Source organism: Chiroxiphia lanceolata, chromosome 1, assembly GCF_009829145.1.
Source record: "Chiroxiphia lanceolata isolate bChiLan1 chromosome 1, bChiLan1.pri, whole genome shotgun sequence".
Taxonomy (NCBI): Eukaryota; Metazoa; Chordata; class Aves; order Passeriformes; family Pipridae; genus Chiroxiphia; species Chiroxiphia lanceolata.
Window position 1 is genome coordinate 109,759,102 of NC_045637.1, and position 17,831 is coordinate 109,776,932.

General features: G+C 42.1%; 1 long non-coding RNA gene across 4 annotated transcripts; it reads left to right on the plus strand.

Moving 5' to 3' along the window:
• The first annotated feature begins 4,382 nt into the window (after nucleotides 1-4,382).
• On the plus strand, nucleotides 4,383-17,104 carry LOC116791454. 4 transcript variants are annotated; one of them, XR_004358753.1, is made up of 6 exons: nucleotides 4,383-4,488; nucleotides 5,740-5,897; nucleotides 12,251-12,343; nucleotides 12,509-12,630; nucleotides 16,169-16,226; nucleotides 16,956-17,104. It is a non-coding gene; the product is annotated as an uncharacterized LOC116791454 (long non-coding RNA). The 4 variants fall into 4 exon arrangements; XR_004358752.1 differs by having other exon boundaries at nucleotides 12,254-12,343; XR_004358758.1 differs by having other exon boundaries at nucleotides 12,254-12,343; nucleotides 12,509-12,603.
• Nucleotides 17,105-17,831: the final 727 nt, after the last annotated feature.

Genomic DNA, 17,831 nt, shown 5'->3' on the forward strand with positions numbered 1-17,831 from the left:
TTGGGTGATCCACCTACAGACAGCCCAGAATGAGCTGTGATTTGCCCAAAGAAGAGGCAGTCTAAGTTCACCACTAAGTGTTAGTGAGAGATCTCTTCTTTTAGAGATGCCTGCATATTTACAATTGCACTAAGGGTGTTCCACAGCTTCCTTTCAGTTTTATTTATTTATTTATTTTATTTATTTATTTATTTTATTTATTTATTTATTTATTTATTATTTATTTTATTTATTTATTTTATTTTATTTATTTTTCCTTTGGCCATTGCATTTCAACTGAAAGTAATGAGGTCCCTCCAGTAAGGGTTTCATGCTGCATGTTCTCTTTGTCACACAAAAATCAAAGGGAATTTTGCACGTGAATAAAATAAGAGGCCCTCAAGCTATAGCTAGAAGGTCTTGGATTATTGTAGCTGTCTACAGGAGAAATCCTCCTGCCCCGAAGCACTCATCTCCAAGGAAAAACTATGTATTTTTGTTTTCAGACTCCAGAGGGAATTTGGATACACTGTGGAACTGTAGAAAGTTTTTACCTTTCCCCTGAACCCCAAATTTCCAAATCTTGAGATGCAGATTGTCTGAAAGTTTTGTGTTGTTTAAATGCTGGACATTCCTCTTAGTTCCATATCATTTGGAGTCTGAGAGTTGGTAGCAGGGAGCAAAATAAGAGATATGTTTTGGGTATGTGTGACTAGTAAATGGATTGACATTTTGTCTTGTATTTCAAAAGGCTTTTCCTACTGGGAAATCAGTCTCTACACATAGTGTTGTGATAATCTGCTTATAGTCCAGTTCATCAATATCTTAAATACCCACATGCTTTTCGTCTACAGCAAAGTAACTGTCATTTACACGATGGTTGCTAACCATCTCAAGTAAATTTCCTAGCACAATATGGGGGAGTTTTAGCCAGCTGTGCATACTACTTTAATAGTATAGACTAAATAAGCCTATCGATAATTACATTTTTCAGGTACCAGAAGCTTGTTAGTGGCACACCTCCCCCCTCCCCAGAGTACAACTACATTTCTCTTTACTCTCAGGACCTTGCAGGCTGAAACAAGATGCTGTACGGGAAAGGAAGGACATACAGGAACATGGATATCAGCATGAGAACATGGCTGCTCAGCAAAGGTCCACTGGCAGAATGGAGATGTTACAAATCAACAGGATAAGCATCTTTTGTTTGGCTTATTATTGCTCATCTCTATCAGTCTGTAAACTTGATCCTTTTGGATTCCCTGATATGGTGGAACATAGTCCTCAGCTTTGCATTCTGGTAACTCAGGGACGGCAGAAGTGTCTCATGGAGCTACAGTCAGGGATTGTTGTGGCAGCCCTGAGTGTAAATGGTTTTAGCAAAGTTTAGGATAGAAATGGGACAATGGATGTACTGGTAACTAAAATACAACCTGAGACCCAGACAGTGCCTAAACTACTGACAAGCAGAAGCTGAGAGGGCATATCAGGGAAAGATCTACTTCTTTCTAAACATCTACTTCTGACCACTGTCAGAAAAGGGCTACTGGGCTAGAAGAACCCTTGTTTTGATGCAATATGACCTTTCTTACTCATTTTTAGGGTGTACTGTTTCACACCCAGTGCTTCTAGCTCTGTGGCATTCCCTCTACTGCAGGTAGCACTACAGACACCTGGACAGAGATCCAGGCCCTTGTTCTCCATCTCCATTAGTCAAGATGATAAAAATTCACCTTCATCTCCCATCGGAGCAGAAATACTGATGCCGAATGCTGCCAAGAATTGCCCTATTACTCTGGAATCTTGAAAAGGCAATCCTAGCAAACTGGGGTGGGTATTAGCTTGTTTTCCATCACTGACCTGAATTTCTACAAGGGAGACACATGGGAGCAGAAACAACATAAATGGAGCACGGGATTTTTACTAGTGCATGAGCACTGAAACTATTACTCATAGTGTTTAGTTTGAGTCAATGCAGTTTTAGGCTATTCTGCTACATATATATTCACCATACATAGACATCTGACAGTAATTACACTTACTGAAACTATTGGAAACCAGAATCATATCTATTTCATGAGTTTATAAAGGGACCCTTTCAACTTTAAAAGCCCAAATTAGCAAGGCAGTTACACATATGTGTTATTTTAAGCACGTGCTTTAATCCACAGCCACTCCTCTAGGCGCATGTCAAGTTGAGCAAGTAGGGGAGTGCTTTGCTCAGCCAGACCTGGGTGAATTTTCTAATCGCTGTTAGAATTTAAAAAGCTGGTGTTATTTTAATAATTCTAAGTCTTGTCTTTGTAAGGAAGCCATACTCTGATATAGTGTTAGTTAATGAAGTCAGTTGGAGGAGAATAAGTACAGTTTTAGAGCAGCCTCTGAGTTTTGTCATTTGTTTCCATTCTTCCCATCCAACAAGGTGATGATGGTGGATGAGGAGGTGCACTTGTGGGGCACAAAGGACAGCTGGGTTATTGGGTTATTGACTCTAGAGCTTTGTGGATGACCCTAGCTTTTCCTTCCCAAGTGTGCAGTTGAAAGTAAGCAGTGCTTCTCCAAACCTGATTTAGACAATACAGAATGTGCCCTCTTTTGAGAGATAGTGAATAGGTGAGCTTGCCCACTTCACCTATTCACCACTACACAGTTTGTTCACACTAGGAGTTAATCTAGTCTGTGACAGCACCCCAGTATTTTCTCTCTCATTTAGCTTTTCTCGTGGAAGGTAATTTTCCTTAAAGCATTTGGGCTTCAGCAAAGCAGAGAAGTCACCAAAAAGGTCCCTTCAGCAATTTCTGCTCTTAGAATCTGGCCCCTGTCCTGTTGATGGCACCAAGGGCAGTAAGGGCCCAGTTACCACTTTATCCTTTGGTCCATGTAACACAGAAGGCTCTGGGTGATGGAGTCCTGCTCCTGCACAAGCCCTAGGTGTGCCAGTGGTGAGATGAGAGATCTGGTCTTTACTGCAGATAAAAGAGGTCAGGACAGAAGGATCAGGTCTCTGATGAATTGCATGCTAAAGGAAATCCACATTCTGCCAGTTGCGTGATTATACAATGGGACATGATTTTTTAATGGAGATGGAAAACAGACATTTTTACATGACCGAATTTTGCTCAGGGCTATCTATGTGCTGCTCTCACTGAAGTGTCTTGGCCAAATTTGTCCCTGGTTTTAGAAAACACAACTCTGCTGAGGTGTGATGGAGCTGAGTTTGATACTGAGGTGCAGCTGAAGACAAATATTCCATGCTGTCTCCTCTCAGGGCAGGGAGAGGAGCCCTGTAAGAAGCTGGTTATGAAATCCTGCTGCTGCCCTGTGCCTGTTTGGCTGGCAAGCATGCAGATTTAAAAACTAATGTTTTCGTTCTCCAACTGGTCTTTAATTTCAACTCTCTTCTTTTAAACTTGTCCTGTTGAACACACTCCCTGTGAATAAACTGTTATTGGGGCTTAACCTGTTCTGAGGCTCAAAAAATCTCAACGAATGTTTACCTGTCATGGACATAGAATTGGATTGAAGAAAGAAAGAAAGAAAGAAAGTAAGAAAGAAAGAAAAAAAGAAGGAAAGAAGGAAAGAAAGAAAGAGAGAGAAAGAAAGAAAATGGAAGAAAGAGAGAGAAAGAAAGAAAGAAGGAAAGCAAGAAGGAAAGGAAGAAAGAAATTACTGAAAGGAGTAATCTATAATAACATTTCAACTCCTGTAATACAGGAGGAGAAAAAATTTACAAAGTCCTTGGACAAGGGTCTTCCTGGAAGGAATTGTGTCAGAGTAAGCTGACAGTTTCTTCCCTTTGGTGATGGTGCTAGCAGGGCTTTGGAAAGCACTGGTGCTCTAAGTACTGCAACATTGTCATGACATAGTTATGGGTGGAATTTCTTTCCCCTTTTGCTGAATCACCTCTCTGGAAGACTTCAGGTCAAGGCTGAGCCTGTGTTGAAAGGCGAACTGTAGTCAGATGCAGGTGAGCTTGACTGAAGGTAAATATGTCACCTGTATTATCCCTTGGGCCATATTAGATGGAAAGTTAGATTAGATGATTTAATAATCAAGCCTAAAAACAGCTACTACTGAACTAATAGGAGACAGCAAGCTTGTCAAATGTCAAAATGTCAACAATGATGTCTTCCTCAGAGGACTTCAAGAAATATTGGAAAGAGGTTTTAGACTGGCAAACTAGATTTCACAAACTCCATGCACATTTGACAATCCCTCTGAAGTCATAACATTTATTCTTGTCTTCTTCATGTTTTCTTTGACTATCAGCTTAACATTATCATGCAGTGGGCTTTGCATGTTGTTCCAAGGAAGGAAATAGGGCCAAGACCCTTATGACATCAGGGATGGGAAAGGGAATGATTTGGCAGTATGACTGGGCTCTTCCCCATGCAAGAACTACTGTACTAGCAACAGAACTCACCTCCTGTTGTTGGCAATGCTAGTACACCATAGATAGTTCCACCTGTTTCATTTAACTGACCTGAGCTAAAGGATCCTACAATAAAGGTACTGGAGAATAGCACCCTTCATTTATCCATTACACTCACTGAATGCTGTCTGCTTCATCTTGCCCAGCATGGCTTTGGTACCCTATAGAGCTGTATGGAAAGCTTGTATTTCATGATAGCTTATATGAGCTTGTATCAAGTTCATTTGAGTTTTCTCCTGAGAGGTTCCAGAGGCCACTGCTGGGTGGTTAGCTGCCAGACACGGTAGCTAAAGCTAACTGAAGTCGCTCTATCTCTTGCAACAAAACTGACTCTACCACCTAATCCCGTCCATCGCTGAGCAGCTAGAAACTGAAAATTAAGTTCAGTCTTTTCTCTCTCTGCTGGGCCCAAAAATGAAGGTGTGAAAGTGAAGGCTCTCCTGCTGTGTGTAGCAGCCTGTTTACTCCTTATTTGTGAAAGCGTGTTCCTTTGGAGTTTTTCTAGGAAAAATCAAATATGCCAAAAGAGTGTGAAAAAAAAGATGGAATCAAGCTTTGTGCAATGAAAGGGGAAGTAATTCTGAGAAACACAGCAATTTAGATATTAAAATCTTCTTTCTCCATAAAAGAAAACCCCATCCATTAAAACAGTCATAAAGCCCTCTAAATCAGGCTCAGGTACCTTTTAGGAAGATGATTGCCAGTTCAGGAGCTGTTCAGTGTGAAGAAGTACAAATGTACCAGTTTTAATCATGATAAATAACTTCTCTTTTATCAAATCATCTCTGCTGGAAATAGTTTCGCTCTGTGCAGTAATGATAATTTGCACACTTATCATTTGGTACCTTCCCAAGACAAGCAGCCAGCCATGGGATGTAATTTAACAACTTATCAACCACAGGTTCATCCAGCCCTTTTCAGCCAAAAGGGCATTTCACACTATTTAAGAGGCTTCCCATATATTGCCATCAATTTAAGATTTTACCAGCCCCTAGTCATTAAAATTTTCCACTCAGCACTTCACTTTATAACCTGGGGACGTAGCTGCTGAACGGTGCCAGCAGACCCATGGAATTATCTGCTTTGTGCAGGTGATGGGATAATTACCAAAAGAATGCAAATCACTAACTGACTATCAAAGGACACAATCATGATTAGCTGTACTTGTCACGTACAGAGCGTGGTAGAAGGGAAAAAAAAAGGAGTATCTGTGGCATACTATCCCCTTCCTTGTGTGTATTCTGATGGAGGTCTCTCTCCAGGGTTTTGTCTGTTGAGTGCTCGGAGGGGTGGGATCTGGCACTCAGTGTTTTGGATGTTGTCTCCAGTGAATCTGCAGCTGACGGGCAAGGAATGTTGGAGAGGTCACTCACCTGCAAAACTGTGATCTGGAAGAGCCCTGGCTTCAAGGTCAGACTGTGTCTTCATGACTGGTGCAAAGGTATGCCTATGTTATTAAAGTCAGGAACACAGGAGTTATGTTCAGGTAGGAGAGGTCAGTTGTTTTGATCCTAGTGAGGAACTGGCTAGTGGTGGGCACAGGAGAGCACTTCTCTGTATTTAAGGTACGGCGCTTTGAGTGAGCTGACCTGGTGTTTGGGATCCCCTCTCTGATGAAAATAACTGCTTGCTGGTGTGCAATTTCTTTTTGGATGATAGGTTCAAGCAAAATGAGGTCAGAGGGATGACTGAATGGGACTTACCCACCTGAAAAAGGTTTTCTCCATCCCAAAATTCTACAGCAATTACCCTGGGCTCCCATTATAGTCAGGATACACAAAACTAATATAGTCTTGGGTCTTCCCCTTCTTTTTCTCAACTAGGTCATGGTACCCTAAATTGTGTTATTTTTCCCTTTTTCCTATAAATAGAGACAGGGTGAGCAGCTTAGCGACAGAATTCTGCATTGCAATGTGAATAGTGGAGGAGTCCTACTTGCTCCCATTGGCATAGGTTTTATGAGGCTGAAGACCATCCCTGGCCTTTGTAGAAGCCTTCTTCTGACAGCTCTACTGCCTCTTACTGGTCCTGCTATTGTTATCTTAAAAAGAAGCACCAGTGCAGTGCTTTCTGTTCTCCTGACAGACACAGTCAGGCCCAGTGCTCTCCAGCTGGCCTGCTAACGCCTCACTGCACCATCCTCAGATTCCTAACTGCACCCCCTACTCCTCCCAGGAACCACACTGCTCATGGCTGGTTCTTTCCTCTTCCTTCCCACTCACATCTCTGCTTGGATGGGGAGACTGGAGAAGTAGTGACAGCATTCATAGTTCTCAGCACAGTGGATGAGGCTTTTCTGCTGGCTGTCTCAAAGCTCACAGGAATCTGAGGTGTCTGCCCACTTGGCAAACCTGGCTGAACCTGACCAGCCAACCACGAAGTTGTTTGGGGAATTGGTCTGCAAGTCTTGTTTCATCAGGAAACCATCATTTATTTAAAGCTTTGTTTCATTTAAATAGAAGTATTTTCTCTCCTTTGGCTACTTCTTGCTTTTAAAAGGTCTTTCGGACTGGAAGAAAAAGTATATAATCCCATCCATAAATGGTTCAGCATCCATTTTAAAATGCTAAAGAATTTGAAGAGCTCATCTGCTTCTACTCCAAGTGGAATAGAAGATCCTACTTGGGGATTTGAACATAAGATCTACAGCACAAGAACCAGAAGTTAAAGACCTGGACCAGCCTTTTACAGGCTGCCTTGACCTAAAAGGAGAGAGGAGGGACAGGAAAAGGTGAGGGATGTAGAATAGGATGGAGAGAAGAAATAATCACATTAAAATGAATTCTAGATGTACTTTTTCCAGTAATTCTTAATGCTGGGGTGACTTTTGAGCAGATCATTTTGCATGGTAACTCAGCCAGAACTGCAATAGCAAAAGCTCACAGTGCAGCACAATTTAATTTGAAAAAAAAAGTGCAGGATTCCTGAACCTTCTACCACCTCTGTGGTGTGGGAAGGCATGCAGAACTGGGGGCTGAACTGCCTGCTGTCACATAGCACCCACATCTCTGGAGCCCCCGGTGCCTCTTTTAGTCATCACATAATTTTTTTCCACTGCGCACCTCTCTTCTCTTAAGGTTTTGCTGCCTCACATGTAGGCAGTGCCTTGTGTTTTTCTGGTTGGGTACAAGCTCTAGCAATCAGGTTGGGGGTGAGTGAGAGGGTTGGCCATGCTCCAGCTTTTTGACATTGGTACCACGCCAATGTGCTGGTTTGGGACCATCTGACTGTATACTGCTGTTGACTTCTGCCTTTCTCACTGGAAGATGATCTAACATTGTTTGGAGAGTACCTTTTATTTTTTTGCCAGTTAATGAAGCCACCTGCCATTGAGTTGGTAAAATGCCACTCTACTGCTTGAGAAAGGAGGAAAATCCCCACTACGAACTGTAATGAATATACTCCTGGGTTTACACCTGCGTAAACATGAGGAGAAAGAGGCCAGGCTTGGTGTGAAGAGAAGATTTATAGCTCAGAGAAGACTTTAAAAAGATGATGTAGAGAATAGTGCTCTGCCTCTGCCTTTGCAGGCAGGATCATTATCTCTCATTGCCATAACTTTGTGGTAGGTTGCTTGTGTCTGTGTAGCTGTTTATCTTTCAGGTGGCTTTCAGGTGCTGTAAAGGATCAGAATTAAAGTCTGCTTGTATAAGGTAATACGGAGGCAACATTTACTTAAAAAAACCCCAGCTTCTCAATCAGATGACTCTGGTATGCCATATTATTAAAATGCAGAGATTGGTCAGGGAATTTTTTTGAGCCAGAATCCAGATTTACAAATGCTTTTTGCTCAAGAAGGAGGCTAGGCTTTAAGAATATATCCCTTCTTGCTTGGTTTGGTAACATCAGGGCAGAGTTTTCACCAACACCAGGTGCTTGACATCATGCAGGAAGCTGCTGAAGGCTCGAGTCTCTGTTTTATAGAAGCTAGTGGGTATTTTTGAAGTCTGATGTCTTCTGAAAATATGTCCGGGTTATTCTTGGTTGTTCTTCAGCAAGATATGGAGACCTGAGGATGTCACTGGAGCATATTCTTCCCCCAGCACAACTTCCCTTCTCTGGGCTGCAACCTCAAAGGCTCTCCCAGTACTTTTCTTCCACCCATGTAAGTGAGGAAGTTGTTCACTGGCTCTCAGTCCCAGGCTGTATTTAGGATTTCTGGAGGGGATTCCTGGTGACTACAGTTATCGGTGTTAAAGACTTGGACAGGTCATGTGTATTTTTTTCCAGAACTCCTGCAGGAAACCCAAGAAGTCCATTTTCTTGTAACTGTCAGCCTCCTGAGAATGGTGTTAGGATGCATATACCTGCTCTGCTCCTGAGTGAGCACAGTACAGGACATTTTCTGCCACCTGCTCTGCATTTAGTGTCCACTGAATACCTTTGTATGTCCAGCTGATGAGAGACTCCTCTGTGCAGTTGGCAGCGCTCATCCACACAGCCTGTGGTAACTCAGCAGAGCAAACGCCTCTGCAAGAGGTCCAGGGCTGTACCAGCACATCGCCTTCTGTGGGTGGCAGCTGTGTGAGGAAAGGCTACCCAGACAGGGCGCGTAAAGACATCTTTCTTCAGTAAAACCCAACAGTTGCTTGGCAATTAGCGAATAAGGGAACTTCACAAACCAGGGGCTGCAGCCAGTTCTCCATGTTTAATAGCTGCCAGTGGGTCCAGTCTACATGAATTTGTCTAACATCTTTTTTAACCCATTCATAATTCTGGTCTTTGCAACATCCTGTGGTGATGCTTGAGTATTTATTTGTTTTAAACTTGATGTCTGGACATATCGTTGGATGACCATTTCCCTTCCTGCCAAAGCCACTTGGTTGCATCTCATTTCTTCAAAGAGGGCTCTGATTAACCACCATAAATCATTATGGTCAGAAAATACTTTTTTGAATCTCGTAGTATTCTTTCAAAGCTCTGGACTGTATGTGGTCTTTTAAATACAAAATGTAAGCCTAAATATTGAAGGGTATTTTCTCTCCCCCCCCCCAAGTGGTCTGGAAAGGAGCATATTGTCCTTGCATTGTTTGCAGAAGGTGGAGTTCAGTAGCTGTCATTTGTTTGGCTTCCCCCCCCCTCCAATACTGACAATATCCTGAAAGACAGAAGGGGGATGGGGTTTGGATGGGCTGGGGCAAGTGGAGTGAGGTTTTGAAATTGCTAGCAGTGATGTTTTCACATCCAAAACATCTCTCTTCTCTCATTTCTTGAATGTATTGTGCTCATTTATTATTTTCTTTGACCAGAGGCCAACAAACAGCAAGTAACACATATATATTTTGCAGAACAAAACTAGGGAGTGGTTTCTGGTATAGGGCAGATGCAATCTTAGAGAATTATTAAGGTGTCTGTGTTCACCCTACATGATAGAAAGGGAAGAATCAACACTGCAATCACTGTTCAGAAACCATCCAAAACAAGTGCAAACCTTCCAACCTTTAAAAAAGAAAGTGAAAATGAATCTGAGCAACTTTAAATTTGGCAAATATTTTTGAAGATCTGAAACGAAGTGCTACAGGGTACTCAGGATGGAGCAAACTGTGGTTCATCATCCAGAGATTTTGGTAAAAGACTGAAATTCACTGGACTCTGTGCTTCTGAATGTGTTGAAAGATTAAGAGACTCATCCTATGATACTTGGAGACAGTGGAACTTTTGACTTGGTCAAACAAAGGTCATCAATAACGGACTTAGGTTTCCAATAAAGCAGATGTGCTGTCCTACAAGGTAGGGGCAAAACGCCTCTGTCTAATCAAGCAGATCCTGTTGTTCTGGCAAGATGTCAAAGCTCATGTCTCCAGGGAATACCCATTTCCTTGCCTCAGGAAAGCAGTCTCCCAGCAACCGTGGCTGCCCACGAGAATATCCATTTGCAGCAGGCGTGGAAGTCATTATCTACTACAACCATCCCATCACAGTGAATCCACATTTTATTTCTACATAATTCATCTGCTGCACACCCTTTTAAACCAATGAAGGGGGCCATGAAACTTGCCCTTGCACGGATAGAGCACAGCAAAGTGAGCAGCTCAGGCAAGCTGGGCAGCGAACGCCATAGCTGCCTGCCTTTTCCAAAAGGGAGAAAATTCCTTTTCTCTGACATGCCATGCTGGACCCTCATGGTAGTAGACTATTAATAGCTGCAGGTCACTCCAGGAGAATGCATGAGGAGGGTGATATGTATAGCATACACACAGGTTTGCATGACAAGGGAAGCGGCTGTTAGTTAGCCAGAGGTTGGCTTCACCTGGGTCTCAGTTTCTGGTCTCACAATCTTTGTGCTCATGAACATGTGTGCTAGGAATAGGCTGTACCAGCGGTTTCAGTCCCTTTGGGGTTTCAACCTTGAGCTGTTCAAACCTACAGACATGAACTGTTCAAAACTGTCTTTAGCTATTTGTTAAACCAAGAAAGGGAAAAGAAAGAAAAGTCACCATCCTGACATGCAGCCCAGTGCATGCGTTTGTCCTGAAGAGAGCTGTCTATACATTTGCCTCTACATCAGAGAATCTAAGTTATTTTAGTTGTTGAGTTACTTCTTATGCCAAGGAAAACAAAACAAAGGGCTCCACACCCAGCACTGATTTTGTATAGTGGTGTCATGAATGTGGACTGAGTTTAACAAAACAGATCGTTATTGTGCTTATCACTTATCTGGCAATATCTAGATTAATATTTGAGGTGACAGGCCATATAATCCATAAAAGGCAAATTATACATCCCCACAGTCTCATCAAAATGAAACTTCCCTGTATAACAAGTAGAGTAGCATAGACAGGCAGTAAAAGTGAATATGTCTCTCTGATAGTTAGAAAACAAAGCCCTTCCTCACCTCCCTTTTAATAGCAGTGGCTCTGAAAATGGCATTAGTTTTGCTGTTGTCCTTAAGGCTAAAAGGAGAGGCACATGTGACTCTTTGGTCTTTCAATTAAAATGAACTTCACTGCAAATCGTTTGTTCTTTTGTTGTCTTGCCAACTGGGTGGCTTCAGGAGCTTGAATAATATATGTACAGCATTGTACAGTAATTGTTCCCCACCCTCAAAAATTCACAGATTATGAATTCATAGACTGTTTGTGCAGCTGATGGTGGCTTTGAGCTTCTCCATAGCTAGGGAAGACCAAACCCAGTGCAGATTGCATGTATACACCTTCAGTGAATCTGGATTTTATATTTATCCTTAGCCTAAGATAACAAAAAAATACATCAACATCAAGCCTACTACAAAGGGTACATCATGACAGCAGGATATGAAGCCCAGATTTAGTCTGGGTATCCTTAAATGAAGGGAAATCTAATTGAGGTGACTGGTTCAAGAACATTCCCTGAGCTACAATACCCACAGCCAGTACAAGGGAGACCACTCCAGAAGCAATGAGAATGGGATGCATCACCCTGGGATGCATCACCCTGCAGGACCTCTTTTTCTATCTTGGGAATAAAAAATAGAGCTCTTAGGGTGAGCAGTCAGTAATACAGAGTAAAGGTAATGCATTGAGTTGACATGTACCAAGGCCTGTGTGTCTGAAAGTGTTCAGGTCCTGCCAGAGAGGACTATAGAGCTAGTGTCAAAGTTGCTGTTGTTGTATTGCTAGGACTGCTCAGACCTGGGTGGAAGAATAGTCTTGCAGCTGGAGGTGGGAAGGAAAGAGGGAAAACAGCGAGGTAAAGGCAGAGGAGCAACTAGGAATAATGAAGGTGAGTGAAGGAAGGAGAAAATGCAAGAAAAGCTAGAACAAAGAAGCTGAAAAGGACACAACACAGTGGTAAGAGCACTTTATAGCAGTGTACATATCTGCAAACCTGCTCTGAGCAGTTCGTTTATTCCTCTCTCAGCAGAATGCACCAGTGCTTCAGTTCCTCACTGCGGAGCAGCTCTAATGAACGCTCTTCTGTAGTCTCCTAAACACCTCCTACAGCCTATGCAGGGTACGCTAACATGTTTGTAAAGCTTTGCTTAGCAGTGAATAGATCTTCCCTAACTTCAAAATACATCAGTGGCATGTAGCCTCAGGACCCCCTGTATCTTAAACACATCCCTGGTGGCAAGCCAGATTTCACTGTACACAAAACAATGCTGCTTTCCTTTTTTAGGGTACTGCCTTCACATTCACCTAGAGGAGTTGCAGCCACCTACAGCACATCAGCCAGATGTGAGCCCACAAGGAACAGAGGTGTTTTTGTCACAGGTGTGTTCGTCCCTGCACGTTGTGGGTGTAGGTGTCAGCCTCTGCACTGAAAAGAATTTATATTTTTACTCTTCTTTTAAAAGAATGTTACTCTCTGAGAGAAATTCAGTGCCTGGGGGCAAAAGGAAAGGATTGTTTTGGTTGTTTTGAATTGAGCATTGTCTCTTTGCGTGTCATGGTACTCCAGTTTCCCAGTTGTGGGCTCTTAGCCTGCATGCTCGTGCCTTTCAGCAGACCTTCCTGGTAGTAATGCAATAGTGAAAAGGATTAGTGATGTCTTTGGAAAGTTGACAGAGTATTTCTCTGTCTGAAGCAATGAAGTTATGCCTGTACGGAGGTCCTGAAGACCTTCGTCGTACAGAAGTCTCAATCCTAAATTTCATTCCACAGTATGAACACAGGTGCTCCATGAAGGATTCCTTTACAATGGATATTGCACATGAAGGAGTAAATTTTACACAGAGAAACTGATCTCTGCTGCCGCTGAGCACTGGGCATGAGTGAGGTGTGAGAAGGAATGGTACTGGGGGACCTGCAACCTGTCTGCTCTTGGCTGCTTGACAGCCCTCAAGGGTCACTGCCTCTGGAGTGTAGTTTGGAGCAACGCCAGGTCACATCTTGAGTGAGGGGATACAGGAATCTCCTCTTCAATTCCTTCACTTCTCTAGTGCTCAGATCTGAATCCCAGAAGTCTGAGGATTTGAAGAAACCATCACCCATTCCCAACCTCATAAATCCACATGGTTACTGATTTTAGGAAAGCTGCTTATGAGTATCTGTGATAGGAGGTGGTGACTTCAGAATGAAGATTTGCTTATGCAGAGTATCTGAGGAAACCTTAATCTGAATTAACAACATATGTGAATTGAAAGTGGATTATCAATGTCACATAAATGGATGAATTCTTTAAATTCTTTTCTTCAGAATTAAAATTATCGTAACTTGTTTCAGTATAATTATGAAAGAGAATGCTACAGGTATGTAATGAAATATAACATACTGACCATAAAAGTTAGTCCTGGTTATTTTTTTGTGTGTCTTCCAGCAGGGGAGATTAGAATACAGTCCTGAATTTTTTTTTTTTTAGTAGGAAACTTGTATTGTCTTTACTGCGGATTTTAATAACTCATTCTGATAATGTAGGAATCTGTTTTTATTATGATTGTACTATTTTTAATATTAGGATATGAAATCTCTGAATAAGCAATTAATTAATCCTCACCATGTCCCTGTGAGGTTGGTAAAGGGTTTGTAGCAACTGCTTCATTCATTGCTTTGCTATGTCTGCTTTTAATGTGGAATACAGCAAGGCAAAGCAGTACTACAGGATATGGGAGGGAAGATTAAAATCAAATCTTACTGAATGCATGCAAGAAAAAATGTCACTATCCAACTCAGAATTTGGTCATGCCACCATGATGTACTTGCAAGAAAATATCAGGGGAGCTTTAGCGATTAGGGCATCTCTTTTATGTCTAATCAAACCCACAGCACATGTAAGGCTACCACACACACTGCACTGTGGTGAGAACTGGCTTAATAGCGGGGTGTAAATATCATAAAAATAATTGTAAATATGAAAAAATAAATGTATCTGATTTCCTTTTATTTGTAAATAGGATATATCTATTTAAATTACGTTTCTTAAAAAAAAAAGAAAAGAAAGAAAATGAAAAGAAAAAAAACCTCTGAGAAGACGATTGCTCTCTGAAGGCTGACTGTCCCTTGTCATAGCCTGCACCAGTATTGCAGTGCAAAGTGTTGCAGTGCAAAGTGTTACTCCTCACTGTCCCTTTTTCCATACAGGCAGCTTCTTTCTTTTCCTCAGCAGAAGGTTTATTTTGTACTCAATGCTAACTCTCATGTTTGTCTTATTTCTTTGAATAAGCACAAGCACTGTGCTTTTGTTCTTTTCCTTTTCCAGTGCCTTTTTGCTGATTTTCTCTGCATGTATCTGAAAGGTCGGGAAAACAAATCAATATGGAAAAGGACCTCCTGCCCCTTTTAACCTAACCTATAGGAGAGAGGGAAGGGAAATTGTCAATTACATGATGGTGGACTTTAAATATACTTGAAAAAAGCACAGTGGAAGTGAGAGTTTGGAAGGACAGGTGTCAACAAGACCGATCTCTGCAGTTACAGGGTGCCTTTATGAACTCACAGTCTTCTCCTCTCAGGCAGATCCACAGAGCTAAAACACACTCCATGGAGAGGCACTGTAACAGGGAATGGCCCTCTCATTTCAGCATTACTGACTGTGAAGGTCTCTGAAAGGGAGGCACTGGGAGCTGGACTGAGACTCCCCCCCAGTGGTTTGAGGGCTAGCAAATGCTGACTGCTATCTTCTACTGCCTGGGTTTGCTTCACTACTTTCTGGTTACCACTATCTTATTTCCAATCCTCAAGGTGACCTGCTGCTTATTCTGCAGACAACCCCTGTGCACATTGCAGAACAGCAGGAAGCAGGAGAGAGGTTCCATATCTGCATAGCAACTAGATTTCTGCTGCACCATCACTGGTGCAGTGAGGCCTATGATGGAGTTTTTGTCTAAACTCAAGCCTGAATACTACAGACAAGTTTACTAATCATGGCCTCTGTTTCCAACATCCAGCCTCAAACATTCAGCTGAGAGTCTTCCATTAGGAGAGCAGTTCCATAACCTCCTTGGCAGTTAGTGGAGAGGAGATAGTGTCTTATGTTAGATGCTAAAAATTCAGGACTTAACCACTTAAATTATTTCAGCCTTTAAACATCTCCCTTTGAATTTAGATTTGATTGATCTGTCAGGTCCAAGACCCTTGAACACCCAGCTAAGACACCCCTCAGCCTCATGCCAGATGTTTAAGAATAACTTTTCACTTACTCCTTATTTGGCAAATACCACAGTGTGGAAAAGGGGCTAATTCCAGCATCAAGGTCAGCAAATAGAGAATTACAGAGAGCAAAGCGACCCACCCCTTTAAAGCACAGAGTTGGAGTTTTAAACAGCAGCCATCTGACCTGAATAAGCAGCAACATTTTTTGCACAGATATCAGTGGAAGGGTTCTGCATCCCTTCCCCCCACCCACTAGCTGTCTGCTTCATTTCTATTCTCTCTTTCATGTTACATTTTTCTTACTGAATCAGCAGTAGCGATCAAACCCTTCCTTCTTGCATATGTCTACACAAATAACCCTCTTTCAGGGGAAAACAACAGTGCCCTGTGTCTCAGAAAGCTCAGCGTTTGTGCTGCTGAGTGTAGGATGGTGGTGCTCCTACTGAACACTGGTATAGAGTGTCAGTTGCCAGAGAAGAGAGACAGAAGCAGGGGACAGAAACAATGATGTATTTTACCTCTTTCTGAAGTAATCTGGTTTTCTACTGAAACTACTTCATTAAAAGCTTTTTAAGAATAATGTTCGCACTTTGTAGTAAAAGCCTTTTGCAAAGACCAGCTGTTAGAAGAAGAATGTTCTTTTGCAGATGCTAAAAGCTGAAGTCCACGTGGTAGATGTTTTTCAGTCTTCACTTTTCTTCCTGCTTTCTGCCCTGCACCAATCCTTTACACTTTGAGCCCATTACAGCTCTTCAACTGACTGCACAATGCTGATGGCAGAGCCAGGGTGAAGATGGACCATGCTGGTATGTTGCACCTTCCATTTTGAAATGTCTCGTGGATAAGCTGTTAACATCTGCTGTAAGTTTGCTGTGCCTCTGGGTACAGTTTTCATACAAAGATCAAACTCTAGGACTCGAAAAACCAAAACCAAGAAAGGTTTTGAAGTTGTTGGGTGAAACTTTTATACTGAAATGCTCCGTGTTGTCAGAAAAGTGAGCCTAAGATTTATATCCTCAGAAATGAAAACTGAAATTGGTCCATTAGTCTGAGCAGAGAACAATTTACCTGCAAATGCCTTTACTCTAAATGAGAACAGGGACACTTTACTGGGCAGAAGTAATAGACTTTGAGATAAGATGGGACCACGAGTCTGGCTTCCTATGCAGCTCCAGGCAGCTCTGCTTCTCTTTCAGATTTTCAGAAGGCTTCAAAAGGCTGATAATAAAGAATTATTAACATGAAGGCCTCTTACATTGCTGGATCGTAGACACTTTAATAAGCCCTCACTATAGAGGGGGGCCAGATTTTTATCCCAGCGGTGTAAACCTGTAGCACTGGATTTTAGAGAATTTTAGTGAAATTCCTCTAGAAAAATCCATGCATAATGGAAATGAAACATTTTTAAAGCAATATATTTTTATACTGGTTAGCTGCCCCATCCTTCAGCCTATAAAATTGTTTGCGATTCTCAAGTTGGTTTGATATGGCTGGGCAGAAAGACATCTAATTAATCACTATTCACATTGTTACAGGAATTTCCTTCTTGCAGTCTGATGTGCCTCAGAAAATGACACTGAACAGCTCAGAATATCTCTGAGGTGACGGTATGGTCACCCATCTGTATCTCGCCTGGAAGCGTTTTGCAGACCTTTTGAGGCTTAGTTGCTCAAAACATCTTAAAATTATGTTTCACATGAACTTGTGCTCATCTTTATCTCTCAGTGGAGACAGCAGTGCTGAAGCAGTAATCCCCCCTGGGACTCCCTACCTAATGTATTCTCTAAGTGATCGAGACATTTTGCTTACCTTCTCATCTACAAAAAGAGAAGTATCTGTCTTACTAAGATTTGAACAAGGAAAATCAGAGTAAAGGGCTGTAATGAAATAGACTGATGAAGAAAAGCCCAGGTAATTAACATGTGAAAGTTAATTGTTGCAGGCATTACATGTGGACTGAGCTGTTTTATCCACACACAAGCTTGGCTGTTTGCTGGAATATGGCAGGGTACACTGAGCACCATGGGTTTACTCAGCATGCTTCACACCACAGCTATGCATTCATTCTGATGATCAGATAACTCCCATCACTCCATGATGTACTGTGTGCTGAAGTGCTTGTGCTATGACACAGACCTGAGCATCCCACCACTAAACTATAACAGCAATGATGAAAAATCATCTTCTTAGGGAAATGATTGTCCCCCTGTACTTGGCACTGGTGAGGCCACACCTCAAATACTGTGTACAGTTTTGTACCCCTCACTACAAGAAAGACATTGAGGTACTGGAGCATATCCAGAGAAGGGCAACGAAACTGGTGAAGGGTCTGGAGCGCAGCTTTAATGAGGACTGATTGAGGGAGCTGGGATTGTTCAGCCTGGCGGAAAGAAGGTTCAAGAGGGCCTTTA